This window comes from Equus przewalskii, chromosome 4 (genome assembly GCF_037783145.1).
Source record: "Equus przewalskii isolate Varuska chromosome 4, EquPr2, whole genome shotgun sequence".
Lineage (NCBI taxonomy): Eukaryota > Metazoa > Chordata > Mammalia > Perissodactyla > Equidae > Equus > Equus przewalskii.
Window position 1 is genome coordinate 94877354 of NC_091834.1, and position 15329 is coordinate 94892682.

Consider the following 15329-nt stretch of genomic DNA (forward strand, 5'->3'; position numbering starts at 1 on the left):
AGTTTCATTGTGTGTGTGTGTGATGATTACAATTGTTTTCCTCATTGCTGTTACCAACTTTTGACCCAACAGGTCACACAGATGCTGGAGTCCCCCAGTCCCCCAGGCACAGGGTCACAGAGAGGGTCCAGGCTGTAGCTCTTGGGTGTGATCCCATTTGTGGTGGTGCTACCCTTTATTGGTACCAACAGACTCTCAGGCAAGGCCCAGAATTTTTGATTTACTTCATGAACAAGAATGTACCAGACATACCAGGAACTCCTAATATTCCATTTTCTCCTGAGAGACCTGAGGGATGCTCCTCCACACTGAAGATCCAGCCCGCGGAGCAGGGGGACTGAATCGTGTATCTCTGTGCCAGCAGCTCAGCCACAGCGTGGCACAGTCACTTCTTTCCTGTTCACAAACTTCATACTTCCTTCTCCTTGCAGCTCCTAAAGACCCTAAACAGGCCATTCTTTGCTCTTCATTCTCCAATGAATATATCTAGACTTGGACATCAGCTGTCCTTTGGCTAGGAACAGACCATCGATTCACTCCTGAAATACTGTGTCTGTAAATGTTGGTGGATGGAAAAAATTATGGTTCAGTGGATTCTAGGGGTCCCAGAGCCAGCTCGACATTCCAAGACAAGGACTGAATATCCTGGACATAAACAGTCTTCTGTTGGACTTTAAGTTCGCTGCCCTCATATGCGGCTTTGGCTCTGTGCAGTGACAGCGTCTCCTCTGCATTTGCTATCAGCATCTGGAAAGTTTGCCTCCTCAGGCATATTCTTTCTTCTAAAGACTCTTCTATCCCCACCACATTGTAAGCTTTCTGCAAACAGTATCAAGCCCACCTTCCTGTAGGAAGTAAAGGCCTTTACTACTCTGGTGGGGGTTCATCGAGCAACACAACACTGATAACAACAAGACTTCATTTCCTCTGCCTCCTTTAAGCAACCTGTTTTCTCTATTTTCCCACTCTCCAGTCCTGAGAGTTGGACTAAAACATACTTTCACAATTTCTCCAGTTTATATGATTCCCCTAGTAAATCTGATTTGTAGCCGCTGTTTTATTTGATGCCCTGGCCTTCCTTATGAAATCATTTCCCTGAGTTTTAACTCAGGAAGAAGGGATGTTTTCTTTAGAATTATGCCCCTATCCCCGTTTATTTTTTTTATTTGCTATATTATATGCTATTTGTTATGAGTAATTATGTTGTGACAACATCCTGCACCCGTCTGTGGGTGAAGCTGCGCTTGGTATCTGTGAAATCTACAGCCATGGGCAGAGCTGATATGACTGTGGAGCAGGGCTTCTGGGAGTCCTAGAGATAAAGCGATGCTCCAGGACTGGGACTGAATGTCACAGACTCAAGCATGATAGAGGAGCCCTGAGCCTTGCATGGTTGGTAAGGAGAATGACAGTCTCTCTAAATCCATTAATCAGAGATGGCGGTGGCTCAGGACTCCAAACTTCTTTCGTCAGAGGATGAATGTCCCGGGAAGGGAGTTCTTCTGGCCTTATCTTAATTGTGGCCGCAGCAAAGCACTCCTTGCTCTGTTGCCCTGTGTCTCCCAAGACTGATGAAGGCCAGGGCACAGCAGGATTTACAGGTCCCTGGAATGTCATTCCAGGGGCTTCCTTCCTAGACCTTGTCTGCAATTTTTACCACCTTTCTCAATGGGACTCTGGCAGATTCAGCTTCCTTATAATGCTATTTTGCACCACTGTGTTCTTGCATTCCGCAACTCTTCTACTTCCAGAATCTTCTCTTCCCTCCTTGCTGCTCAAATCAGCAGACGTACACTGCACAAGTTAATAGTTTCATATAGAATGTCCTTTGCTGATCTTAATTCCATCCATTCTTATTTTCCTCATTAGATATTGTTTCCTCCATGATTGCTTATTGCCTTATAGGAAGTCCTATATTTTTCTTATATTCCAGTTTTACCTTTTATTCATAAACATTTGGCCCCATATTGATGATAACCTCATCTCCCCATCCTTTGCAGAACCATATTTTGGAGCTAACATTGAGTGTCATTTGGAGGAAGGGGGCACATTCATTTTTGTTTATCTTTAGTAACAGAGATAATAGAACCTTCTTACACTTCAACTTCTGTGTTTTTCTTCTTATTTTAGACTTAATATTATTTCCTTCCATTGCACCGATTCTATCCTTTCCCTTTCAAAAGATAGTTTTAAGAGACAAGATCTCAGTTGGACTGTAACTGCCAGATAAAGTGATGGTAGTTAAGTAGAATGAGGGTGGGATTTTACGGAATGGGGTCTCAAAGGAATAGAATCAGAGTTAGAATTCATCTTGGGATTAGAGTTTAAGGAAGTTGAGTGCAGAACATGTAGGATACTACTTATGGAATATTCTTCCTGCTGACCATGCAGACACTTCCCAGCATCCCTTGGGCCATTGCAGAAGAAAACAATGATGAAACTTCAGTTGTTGGACACAAGGTGGCACTGTGATGCCACTGACATCTAAGTGGCTCTGGGGAGAGTCTGGGAGAGCAGCCTGGGAGGAAAGGGTTAAGAAAAACTTAGGAGTGGGTCCTATATTATGCAGATGTTGAAGAAGTTTTCAATTATTGCCAGGCTCCCTTCAACCACAGAACAAGTGAGAGGTCCCTCTAAACTTTACTGAGATCCACAGTTGAAGGAATTGGGCAAAGCAGCCTTGATGTCAAGGCAGGTGCACAGAAGAACAACTGTCTCAGAGGAATGTGGGAAACCAAAGGGGTGGGGTGCACCCTAAACTCAATGCGTGGCAGCCACACCCCATCTGCCCTGCAAGCCTTGCTAAGCCACATCTATGAGAGTAGCTGATCCTACTTGAGCCAAGTCAGAAGGGACCCTGGAACAGGGAGAATCTTCAGAGGTGAGGGCAGTGACATCCAAGGCAGACTCTTCTGTCCATTGGAGAAGAGTCTCTCTGAACTCCTTCTCTCAGTCCTGTGAATCAGAACATTTAGCGGGGACAGCCCTCTCTTGCTCTGACTCTGCCATGAGCCTCAACTTCTTTCATCTGACTCTGTTTCCTGGGAGTAGGTGAGTTCTGGACTCAGAGGAAACCTTGCCATGGCTTTGCAGAGTCCCAGCTCCAAGCCTTTGCCTTCCCTTTTAGGATCCAGGTTACTCCTTAAGTCTTGTTTTTACCTTTTGTCTGCCTCTCCAATAGGCTCCATGGATGCTGCTGTCACCCAGAAGCCTAGATACTATATTACACAAACAGGACACAAGATGATCCTGGAATGTTCTCAGAATATGAATCATCTTTCAATGTTCTGGTATTGACAAGACCCGGGCCAGGGGCCAAGGCCGATCCATTATTCAAGGGGTGTCAACAGCACTGCCAAAGGGGACATCACAGAAGGGTACAGTGTCTCCCGAAACAAGAAGGAGGACTTCCACCTGACCCTGGAGTCAGCCAGCACCAAGCAGACCTCTCTGTACCTCTGTGCCAGCAGTAAAACTACACTGCTGCACAGCCCGCTGCTCTCTGCACAAAATGGGCAGCCACGAGCATGAGGGCCACTCCTTCCTGAGGCCCTTGTCTCACGGAGAAAAACTGTCCCTATGAAGCTCTCACCAGACTTCCCAGGTAGGGGATCTCAGTCTGAGGGGCCTCGTGCAGCATGAACCCTAGTGAGAACTGAGGTCCATCATTGTGGAGTGTGTGTGTGTGTGTGTGCGTGCGTGTGTGAGAAAGTGCAAAAAGCACTTAACATTATATCACTCAATTTGGAATATTCTAGTGATTGAATAAAGCAAAGGAACAGTAATGTCCAACATGAAGTTTATGATTCGTGTTCTTTTCAGTGGAGAACACAAAGCAGAAAACAGCTGAGCAGCTTTGAAGTCCCTGGGTGATCTGATGGATTGGAAACACAAATGTAGTTAAAATGTCCATGCTACTTACAGCAATCTATAGATTAAACGCAATCCCAATCAGAATCCCAGTGACATTCTTCACAGAAATAGAACAAAAAATCTTAAAATTCATATGGGACGACAAAAGATCCCGATTACCCAAAGCAATCCTGAGAAAGAAGAACAAAGCTGGTGGCATCACAATCCCTGACATCACAATATATTAAAAGGCCATAGTAACCAAAACAGCATGGTACGGGGACAAAAACAGGCACACAGATCAATGGAACAGAATTAAAAACCCAGAAATAAAACCGCACATTTATAGACAGCTAATGTTTGACAAAGGAACCAAGAACATACAATGGAGAAAGGAAAGTCTCTTCAACAAATGATACTGGAGAAACTGGGCAGCCACATGCAAAGAAATGAAAATAGACCGTTGTCTTTCTCCATACACAAAAATAGACTCAAAATGGACTAAAGACTTGAAGGTAAGACCTGAAACCATAAACCTTCTGGAAGAAAATATAGGCAATACACTCTTTGACATCAGACTTAAAGAGATCTTTTCGAATGCCGCGTCTACTCAGACAAGGGAATCAAAAGAAAAAACAAAGAAGTGGGACTTCATCAGAGTAAAGAGCTTCTTCAAGGCAAAGGAAACTGTGATCAAAATGAAAAAACAAACCATCAAATGGGAGAAAATATTTGCAAATCGTATATCCGATAAGGGGTTATTCTCCATAATATGTAAAGAATTCACAGAAATGAACTACAAAAAAACAACCCAATCAAAAAGTGGGCAGGGGATATGAACAGAGATTTTTCCAAAGAAGATATACAGATGGCCAATGGGCACATGAAAAGATACTCAACATCACTAATCATCAGGGAAATGCAAGTCAAACCTACACTTAGATATTATCTTATGCCCACTAGAATAGCTATAATCACCAAGACAAAAAACAACAAATATTGCAGAGGTTGTGGAGAAAAGGGAACCCTCATCCACTGCTAGTGGGAATGCAAACTGGTGCAGCCACTATGGAAAACAGTTTTGAGATTTCTCAAAAAACTAAAAATAGAACTACCACACAACCCAACTATCCCACTATTGGGTATTTATCCAAAGAACTTGAAATCAACAATACAAGGAAACTTATGCATCCATATGTTCATTGCAGCATTATTCACAATAGTCAAGATGTGGAAGAAACCCGAGTGTCCATCGAATGATATTGGATAAAGGAGATGTGGTATATATACATACAATGGAATACTACTCAGCTGTAAAAAAGATGAAATCATCCCATTTGCATCCATATGGATGGACCTTGAGGGCATTATTTTAGGCAAAATAAGCCAGATATAGAAACAAACACCATATTATTTCACTCATATGTGGAATATAATCAAACTTATGGACAAAGAGAACCTTTTAGTGGTTACCAGGGGGAAGGGGGGTGGAGAGTGGGCACAAAGGGTGAAGGAGCACATTTATATCGTGTCTGAGAAATATTAATGTACAGCTGAAATTTCACAATGTTATAAACTATTATGACCACAATAAAACACTAAAAAAAATAAACTCTCTTGGTGGTCTGGATTCTCTAAGTCTAAAACTGTTACATAAAGTTGCTATGGGTTTCAAAAGCATTGAATTCCAAGCAATGATTCTCTGGGGGAAAATAATTCTCAGTAACAAGTTACAAAACACATGTAAACAAATCTCTTAGAGGAATTGTTAGTAGATGCACCAAACAGCAGCATGAGACCCAAAGAGATCAAGTGCAGAATTATCAAAAGAGATCACAAACTAAGTCTCTCCCCGTGGGCACAGAGCAGAGTTTGAGTCTTCTGAGGCTTTGGAGGGTAGATTAAGGAAGGAAGCTAAGTCTTACCATTCCTTTAGCTTGGATTAAGATTCAGGAGCTCCTCAATTTTTTTCTTGTAAAATATTACAAAACGATATGGGCAATAAGTTTATTCACGCCAGCCTGTATCTCTTCTTGGCTACTTGCAGGTAGAAGTCTGCACCTAAAAGCAAGGTTTCTTAATTCTGGATCCATTAACTCTGAGACTGGGATGTCCACAGTTGGGCTTCACAGGACGTGCAATCCTCATGTGCTGCTGCTGCCCCATGAGCCCCTGCTGTGCCCTGTGCACCCTGGGAGCCTGCCCAGGAAGCGTTGGCTCACCTAGAACCTGCTCGCAGAGAGGGAGCAGGCTGCTTGCTTGGCAAAAACTCACTTCTGTAATTGGCCAATCGACTGAAAGCCTAAATAAAAGACTAAAAGGTGAAACTGATGAAGGACTGATTTGCCAAATTGAGGAGTTCATAGTAGTTCAGGATTCATAGAATAGTTTCAACAGCCTTTGAGGATTCTTTTTCTTTTAGTTTCTGTCTACAGCTTTCCCCCAGCCATTGATCCTCAGCTGTTTCTCTGAAAATTTGTTGGTCCAGCTTATTCTTATGCCAAATGTAGGTGTTATATATTTCAGTCCCTGAGAACTTCTCACATTCTCAATATGTTATGGATGTGAGTGCTCCTGTCTTGTTTGTGTGTGAGTCACTTCTAAATTGGACTTCATGGACTATAAGCATAAAATTGTATATGATTCTCATCTTGTATGAATTCGTTTATTTACGTTTCAGTAATACTTGATTAAAGTATGATTAAATGGAGGTGACACAGCAGTTAAGTTTGCACGTTCTGCTTCAGCGGCCTAGGGTTCGCCAGTTCAGATCCCAGCTGCGGATCTACACACCGCTTGTCAAGTCATGCCTGGCAGGCGTCCCACGTATAAAATAGAGGAAGGTGAACATGGATGTTAGCTCAAGGCCTGTCTTGCTCAGCAAAAAGAGGAGGATTGGCAGCAGATGTTAGCTCAGGGCTAATCTTCCTCAAAAATATATATATATATGATTAAAAGACAGTAAAATGCTCAAATTAACACATGTATAGCTTGCTAAATTTTGAAAAATGCATACATCAGTGCGACCACGACTGAAATCAACACAAAGACCATTTTCATCGCTCAAGAAAATGTCCTCATGCTCCTTCACAATAAATTTATTTCTCAGTGCTAAACACTTTTCTGATTTTTATCACCATAGTATTTTCTATTCTTGAACTTCATGTAAATGGAACCATATAGTAAATACTCTTTTTTGATTGACTTCTCTTTCTCAAAAGTTAGTAATTTTGAAACGAACTCATATAGTGTATATCAGTAGTATTCTTCACGTTACTGAGTAGTATTCTACTACTTATCGCAATGTGTTTATCCATTCTCCTATAGATGGATAAGTGGGTTGCTCCTGTCTTCAATTATTATGAATAAAGAAGTTCTGAATGTTCTTGTACAAGTCTCTGTGAATAAATGCACCAATTTCCCTGGGTATATGTATAAAAATGGGATCACTAATTCATAGGATAAGATGAATGCTTACTTTTATTAAAAATCGTTGAACAGTTTTCCTAAGCACTTCACCAATTTACAATACCAAAGCATGGGACTTTCCCCAGTTCTACATTCTCACCGACATTTGTTATCTCTTTTTATTCTTAGCTGTTCTACTGGTATCACATTTGTTTTTCAGAGATGAGTAAAGATACATGCTTTTTTCATATTCTTTTTGGCCCTTCCTATCTTCTTTTATAAAGCTTCTGCTTTTAAATTTGTCTGTTTTTAAAAATTGGGTTATCTTCACATTATTGATTTGTAGGAGATCGTTTTATATTCTAGATTCTATTAAATATACTAAGTCTGTCTTCTCCCAGAGTGGCTTGCCCTTTTACTTCTTAATGTTGCCTTTTGGTGAACTGAAGTTTTGAATGTTTATAAAGTCTAACTAATCATTTTTTCTTTTACATTTAGTGACCTTTGCATCCTAAGGCCTGTCGGCCCACTCAATAGTTCTCGGTCATTTCTGATTCTTGCTCTACTGCTCCTCTGTAGTAACATCATTCCTTGTTCTCTATCAACAGCTGAAAATACTCCCTTTCCAAAATCGCAAATGAGTCATCCCACCATCTGCCCACAGCTTCTTACCCCACCACACCTGTTCTTTGACATTGTTGGGCTCTCCTATCCCTTGGTAACTATTCTTTCTTCCTGTTCCTTGGGGTCATTCCATATTTTCATTACCTTATGCTAGCGTAGATTTGATGATGTTACATTCTTTTAATTTTATCTTGCAGGTAGTCTTCCTTCCTTTACCATGATCTTCTGAGGTTGCCCTTACATTACAGAAATTCAAACCAGGATTGATGCATTGATCTCTTTTATTCACAGCAGCAGCTGAGCACTAGCAGAATAAGTCACACACCTGCACAAAGTGGCATCATGACAAATCAAGAGTCACTGACCTTACCTGCCTTTATATCCTTGCTTTGTAATTCTAGTATGGTTCTGTTGTTAGCTCCCTCTCTCTTTATCCACAAATACGATTTAAAATATTAAAACTTTTCCCACTCTCCTTAGAAATTTGCTTCTTCCCTTCTGTCTCTTAAATCAAAATGATCCCTGAAATTGAGGGCAGTGCCCAGTGAGGGGCGCACGCTGTGGGATCAGAGGGAGGGTCCTGAAGAGGGATGTGCATGGAGCACTGCGGGGTCCACTGTGTATATGAAGAAAGCCCCCTGCTGTAGACTTCCCGAGGGAGGAGCGGGTGAGGACAGGTAGTCATTCTTCCCTGGAGCCTCTTCAGACCCTATGTACCCGAGTTACACTGTTTATTTTCACACTGCGTATTTCTCTATGCTTCTGCTGACTGTCTCATCAATGTTAATAGAGGATGTTACAATTTTTGTTAACGCTACTTACAAAATGTTAGAACTTCTGTTACTGCTAATTTCAGAATGTTAGATCTTTACTTTAAATGTTACTTTAAAGCAGAATATATTCTCCAAGCCTCATTTTTCCTTTACTGTGTCTATTACGGTCCTGGCAGAGTTGAGGAGTGACACTGAAGGGACTATCTACATAGGTGAAGCAGGGCTAAAGGAAACCAGTCAGGGTAGGAGAAGCATCCTTCTAGCAGAAGTGGGTGGCTCTTATTCACATTGGCCTGAAAGAAGGAGGACAGGTGTGCTTCCCTGGGCAGTTGGGCCCTGTGGCTTAGGGAGATGGATGCCTCTCATGTGCCAGATCTTGGTAGGGAAAAGAAGCTACGATGAAGTGTATCCAGAAAGAATGGAGCCAAGGGAAAAATATTGCAGACCTAGGCAGTTGATGACCCTGCCTCCCTTACTCTCCTGCCATTATCTCCCATAAGCAAAACCCCAGTGTGAGGTAGAGGAGAAAGGAGCTCGGTTAATATAATCCACAGAGGGCTGATCTGGAGGGCTAAACTTAAACTGTCCAGGACACTACTCCCAGGATGGGCTAGAGGGCAGTAAACCCCAAATTGGCAAGGTCTGTGCTGTAAGCCAACAAAGTCAGAGAATGCTTTCTGGGGCACCTCTACTCCTAGTAATTTATAGACAACACAGGCCCACTTCCAACCTAATCAGATGGAGTAAATCTCAGTGACGCTACATCACTGGCCACTCAGGGCAGGGGCTGGGAACAATGTCTGGGGAAAGAAAAGATAAAAACACAGCTTGGTTTGAACCCAGTATCAGAGAGATGATTGAGGATGCACAGGTAGAGCGAGAACAGGAAGATTTACTCACAGACCCCTCACTCTCAGCCGATGCTCTGGCAGGTGAGTTCCAGCACAGAGCACTGTAGGCAGAAGGTGGTGTGAGGAGGGCAAGAGGGAGAGAGGGCATCCTGGTCGCTGGGGCAGGTGTAGCAGATGAGCACCTGTCTCAGGCAAAGCCAGCAGAGCTGTGTGGGGAGGCACTTTGCCCTAAGCCAACCCTCCTGCCCTGCAGAACAGGAGGGGAATCTGGTGCGTGGGGCAGCACTGAGTGCTGGACCTCAGGAAGCCTGCAGGGTAATGAGAACAGGGCGGTGCCATCACAGGATAGTCACTCAATAAGGAAAAGTGAAGCTGAAAACTCAGCTCTTACCCAAGAAGACTAGAACCCCAAGTGCAAGAGGCACAGTGCTGCCCATCCAGCTGTGCCATGGGCTCTAGGCTCCTCTGCTCAGTGATGCTTTGTCTTCTGGGAGCAGGAGAGCCCTGTGGGCAAAATCATTGCTCTTCTAAGCTTTACCTTGCAGATAAACCATCAAGTTCTCACCGGTGCTCATTTTATTTCTGCATTCCCATAGGCCCAGTCGAGGCTGGAGTCACCAAATGCCAAGATATCTGATCAAAACAACAGGACAGACAGTGACACTGAGATGTTCCCCTATCTCTGAGCACTGCAGTGTATCTTGGTACCAACACGCCCTGAGTCAGGGCCCCCAGCTCCTCTTTGAGTTTTATGAATATGTGCAAAGAGCAAAAAGAGATATTCTGGATTGATTCTCAGCACAGCAGTTCCAGGACTATAGCTCTGAGCTGGTCATGAGCATCTTGGAGCTGACAGACTCAGCCCTGTATCTCTGTGCCAGCAGCGTGGCACAGCCCTGAAGAGTTATCAGCGTTCTGTGCACAAACCTCCCCGCCTTGGCTTTAACAGTGAGGGAGCATGCAGGCTCCACCTGGTTTCCCTGCTCCCAGGGAAGCTTTTAGGGTTTCAAAGCCACTTCCTGTCCTGCTGAGCTCAGAGCTCTCCCAGCAAACCTACCAGGACCCAGGTTCTCGTGTGTGCACTGAATGTTTCCATGTCTCTCCCAGCATCATCCCACAGTGTCAGGTCCTGGGTGACATCAATACATGAGTGACAGCTGAGTCCTTAATGTGAGCTAGATTCTTTGTATATATTACATGTTTTAAAGTTTTGCAGGAATCATACAAATCAAATATTTTTATACCCACTTTATAGATGAAAAACCTCAGGGACATTGTCAGTTTCCCAGTGTCTCACGATTTAGAAGCAGCAGACAAGGGAAACACTCTTGTCTGTTTTTATAAAGTCCATACTTCTTTGACAGGCCCATCTCCTCCATCATTTGCATCCTCATATGGGTCAGAAGGAACAGAGGACAAGCCGTGTCACTGAGTGTCCAACTGGGCAGCAGTGGAAATCTCGGACACCACCGTGGTCATTACTATGGCCTCTTCTGTGACAACTTTGAGAAACATGCAACTTGACACTGACTCATTATCATTTGTATACAATCTTCATGTCTTTTCCTAGTTTGCAGCTTACGTTTTCATTTTTGTGGTGTGTTTTCATGTACAAGAGTTTAATTTAATGCAACTGAAATTATAAATACTGCCCACTAAACAAATTCTCTTCAAAGAAATGCCTGTACCTATTTTCCTTAATTCATTCTATGAAAATTTCTATTTTACTTTCCACAGGTAAGAATCAACGTACCCTGTGCCTATGGACTCTGCTGGAGCTGGGATTGCTCCCCAGGTCAGGCCCAGCTGGGAGAGCACCAGGGTCTGAGGGAATTCAAACTTCTCCTCCAACCGCTTACGCAGTTCCGCCATTGGAGTGACCACAACTTGGGACCTTCAGAGGAATGCCTCTCACCAGCTGCTTATGGGAAGGAGAGCTTATCTGAAACGGGATACATACAGACACCTTGACACCTCAGGCCTATGTTCTTTTCCCCGCTGGCCTTTTATGAATCCGTCTTCTTCACACCGTTTTCATTTCCGTCATAAGCCGCTGTCCATGTTGTGTCCACCCCTGGTTGTCCCTCCCCTGCCCTGTGCCCTCATCTCTGCTTCGACCACACGGGCCTCAGTTCAGTTGGTTCCTTGTATGCATCCTGCTTCTCCCCACCAGAAGGCTTCTTTACGCCCAGGCCATGATCTGTCAACACAGGTCTCTCCTTCGATGTTCTCCTGTCCCAGACCTCCACATAACCACCACCTCCTTAGGGAAGCATTTCTTCAGTGTATTACTAGTTCAAACCCCCTTATAAGGGCTCATAGCTTATACTATTCACTAGCGTTCAGCACAGTTGTCATTTTATATCAACTTGTGTGACTATTCAACAGAAGCCCCTCCCACCCTAGACCATAAACCTCCCTGTGTAGGGATGTGGATGTCTTTATTCCCCGTGTTATTCCCAGTGCCAACAGCAGTTCTGGGCACCAGTGGACAGTCTTTACGAAGTCAATGAATCGTGGAAGACCACCCAGGTTCCAACTTAGGCCATCCTAATGGTCTGGCCACATCAACTGGGACCTTCCATCCCTTTGTCTCCTGGGATCAGGTGAGTCCTGAGACAGACTACAAATCCCTCTCACAGGCTTGTGTAACTGGCTCCCAAGCCCTTCTTCAGGGCTGGAGCTTCATAATTTCTCATCAGCTTCATGGACTTGTCTCTTATTTCAGTCTCGTTCCCTCACAGGCTGCATGGATTTCGGAGTCTCCCACATGGGAAACCTAATCACTGGTGGAATTGTCGAGAAACAGAATATCAAAAACTGTGTTAAAAGATGATGGGGAAGGAAATAAAATGGCTTCTCTAGTGTGTTAGGGAGGGTTTTCCCAAGGCACAAATATCTCTTGGATAAGTTAGATGCCATGAATCCTGATACACTGAACTGTGTCATGGATGTTCACGTCCACGTATTACTGGGCAATGCCAGAGACACAGAGCTGAGGTCACTCATCCCTGTACCCCGGCTTCTCCAGCCCACACCCTGACTGTGATGCAGGATGCTGTGCAGGGCCCTATCCTGGCTCTCCCTCCTTGGCCAGATAGGAAAGCTTGCTTGTGACAGCAGAGGCTCCATTTATAGAGAGAGGCCGTGTGTTAATCCTTGAAGAATTGTGAGAGTCTGTGTAGAAATAATCAAATACATGATTATCTAGGCTGGTCCAAAGATAGACAAAAGCCCCAGTTTTGCCTGAATGATTCCCATCAATGCATTAAAGACTAGTGCAGTTTCATCTTTTTAGGCAGTGAAGACCAAAAATAGACCACTTATTTCAAAGAGTTAAACCTTTACAAAGCTTGAGTTAGAGTGTCTTCCCTAAGGACAGCATCTCTTCCAACTCATTTGGTAAAACTACATTTGAGAAATCTGTGACTTGCTGATGAACACTGGAATAACAGCATCTTCTATTTTGTAGTAATACTGCTGCTTGAATTAGAAATGAGGAGCATTTCTGGAGACTGTAAAATTTAAAAACGTAACTTATTTTTATTGAGTTTGGGAATGCAGGCACTAGAATCTGCTCATTTGCCTTCCTTTTCTAATAGGGGGATTATTCAAAGCTTGTCCTAGATAAGGGGTCAGAGCCTCCACTCCCTAGTGGTGGTCAGTCTTTCAGAGGTATACGTCATGTTAATTCATAGTCAGGATAAACGGCAGTCAACATCAAATGTGTTGACCTCACTGCTCACCCATCTCCCCAGTCAGCAGCCAGCCATGTTCACCAGGAGTTTGCACATTTTCATGCTAGAGTTATTCAAAGAAAATGGGCATTTTTAATACGTTCCATGGCCAGTGACTTTCTAGACATTGCCCATTGACACATCACAAATTCCATAACCCGATCAGTGGTCTGAATTGAAAGCTGTCATGTGGTCAAGGTATGCTTTCTAATTTAAAAAAATCAGAAATATGTAAAGAAATGTTAAATGTTTAATAATCCTCTCCCCTCTCCAAACACACCATTTTCCAATCCCACCTTCAATGACTCACCAATATTAATAAATTGTTATGTTTCTTCCCACTCCTCTTCTCTATGCTCATGCCAACCTGTCTACCCAGATACACCAACAAAATTGGGGCCACCTGCATGCATTGTCTGCACATGCATACTTCTTTCTTTTAATCTACTTTGGACTTTATATTTTCAGATTGGTAGATACAGACCAGATTCTTCCTATTAGCCGCCTCATATTGCACGATGTGCATGGACAGGTACATTAATACTGTGTCATAATTGTATTACACCTTTCTTAACTAATACCTAGATGCTGCCAGATCTTTCCTAAAGTGACTGGCCTGTCTCTTTGTGTTCTCAAGTTCTCCCCACGCGACACCCAGTTGATGTGTCCACTTCTTCCATCTCTCACGGTCCTAGAGGTCAGAGAGCACAAGCTTCACTCCAAGACATGAGGAAACAGGGAGGGAGGAAAGGATGGATGTTTATTAAGCCTACCAGATGCTACAGTATCTCAGTTAGTGCTCATAAACATTGTGGGGCCGTTCAGTCTTTTAGAGATGAGGAGGCTGAGGTTCAGAAGTGTTAATCGCTTCAGCATTGTTCTCAGAGCCAATAAATGGTGCGCCAGATTGCCAAAGACAGTATGTTTGTATCTGTGCGGAAGGACATATGGTCCACAATGTCACTAGAGGCTGAGGAAGGGAAAGTCTAGAACCATTTGGGGTTTTCTGTCTTCAGATCAGATACCGGAGGGAGCAGTGTTCATGTGTGTCCTATGCCACTGGAGGTTCACGCATCATGAAATTGCCCATGGAGAGGGGCTAGAGATGTTTGATCAGTGACCTGGCTCCAGAAAAGCTGAGCTTTGAGAAAATTATTCCTATCACAAGATGCAGCAGAGACATGAATGTGGATAAACCAGGGAAGGGAACTCTGTGAGAAGCTTTTGTTAAATGAGAGAGAGGGGAGAGGCAGCTATGTGGTGGCTTCATGTATGTGAAATGTGGAGGAACACAGTGTTAGCTCACTTGCAAGCTGCTTCTGATCAGTTTTGCTTTTTAAGTAGTTGGAAGGTGGGATAATTTATTTTGAAGATGATGTTAATATCTATCCTCTTCCTTTTCCTTCTGAGGGCTGGTGACAAAGAGAGAAATGGTGAGGCTGAAGGAGCCACAGTTTAGTTATTTAAGGGGGCAGAGTAATAAACCACTCGGTGTTCAAGGAGACTCTCAGAGGCAGAAACAGGTCCATTTTCTTGCTTAACTCGGTTGGAGGAATCTTCTTTTCTTTGGGAAGCATTGTGACTATTGTTCCTCCTATAAAGGGGGCCACCAAAGAGGCTTTGAAAGTTATTCTTGGAATGAAAATGAGAAATGAATTACTCACAATGTAGCTTGTTAGAGCCCCAAGAATCAGTTCAACCCCCGCCCCTATTTATTGTTTAATTTTCCCAAATTAAGGGTTAAGGGTAAAACAGTTCTGACTCCTTCTGAAAGTAAGGTTTTGGAACATTTATTTATTTCTGAAGTGACTTAGAAACACCAGAGGCCCCATGATAAGGAGTGGAGGACAAACTGCAGTATGGAGATTAATGAATTAATAGAGGGAATTGTCTTTTTACCTCCAGGATGAATAGGAGATCCCAACTTAGGTGGGTACGTGTCAGAGGCACCATTTAATCCCTCATGGCTCTGAATTGTGACTTCAAACTGCTCTCAGGACAAGGACATGACAATGTTCCCATCCCCCCGACCGCAAATAGACATATCCTGCTCCTGCCCAAACCAGGGACAGGACTAGGCAAAT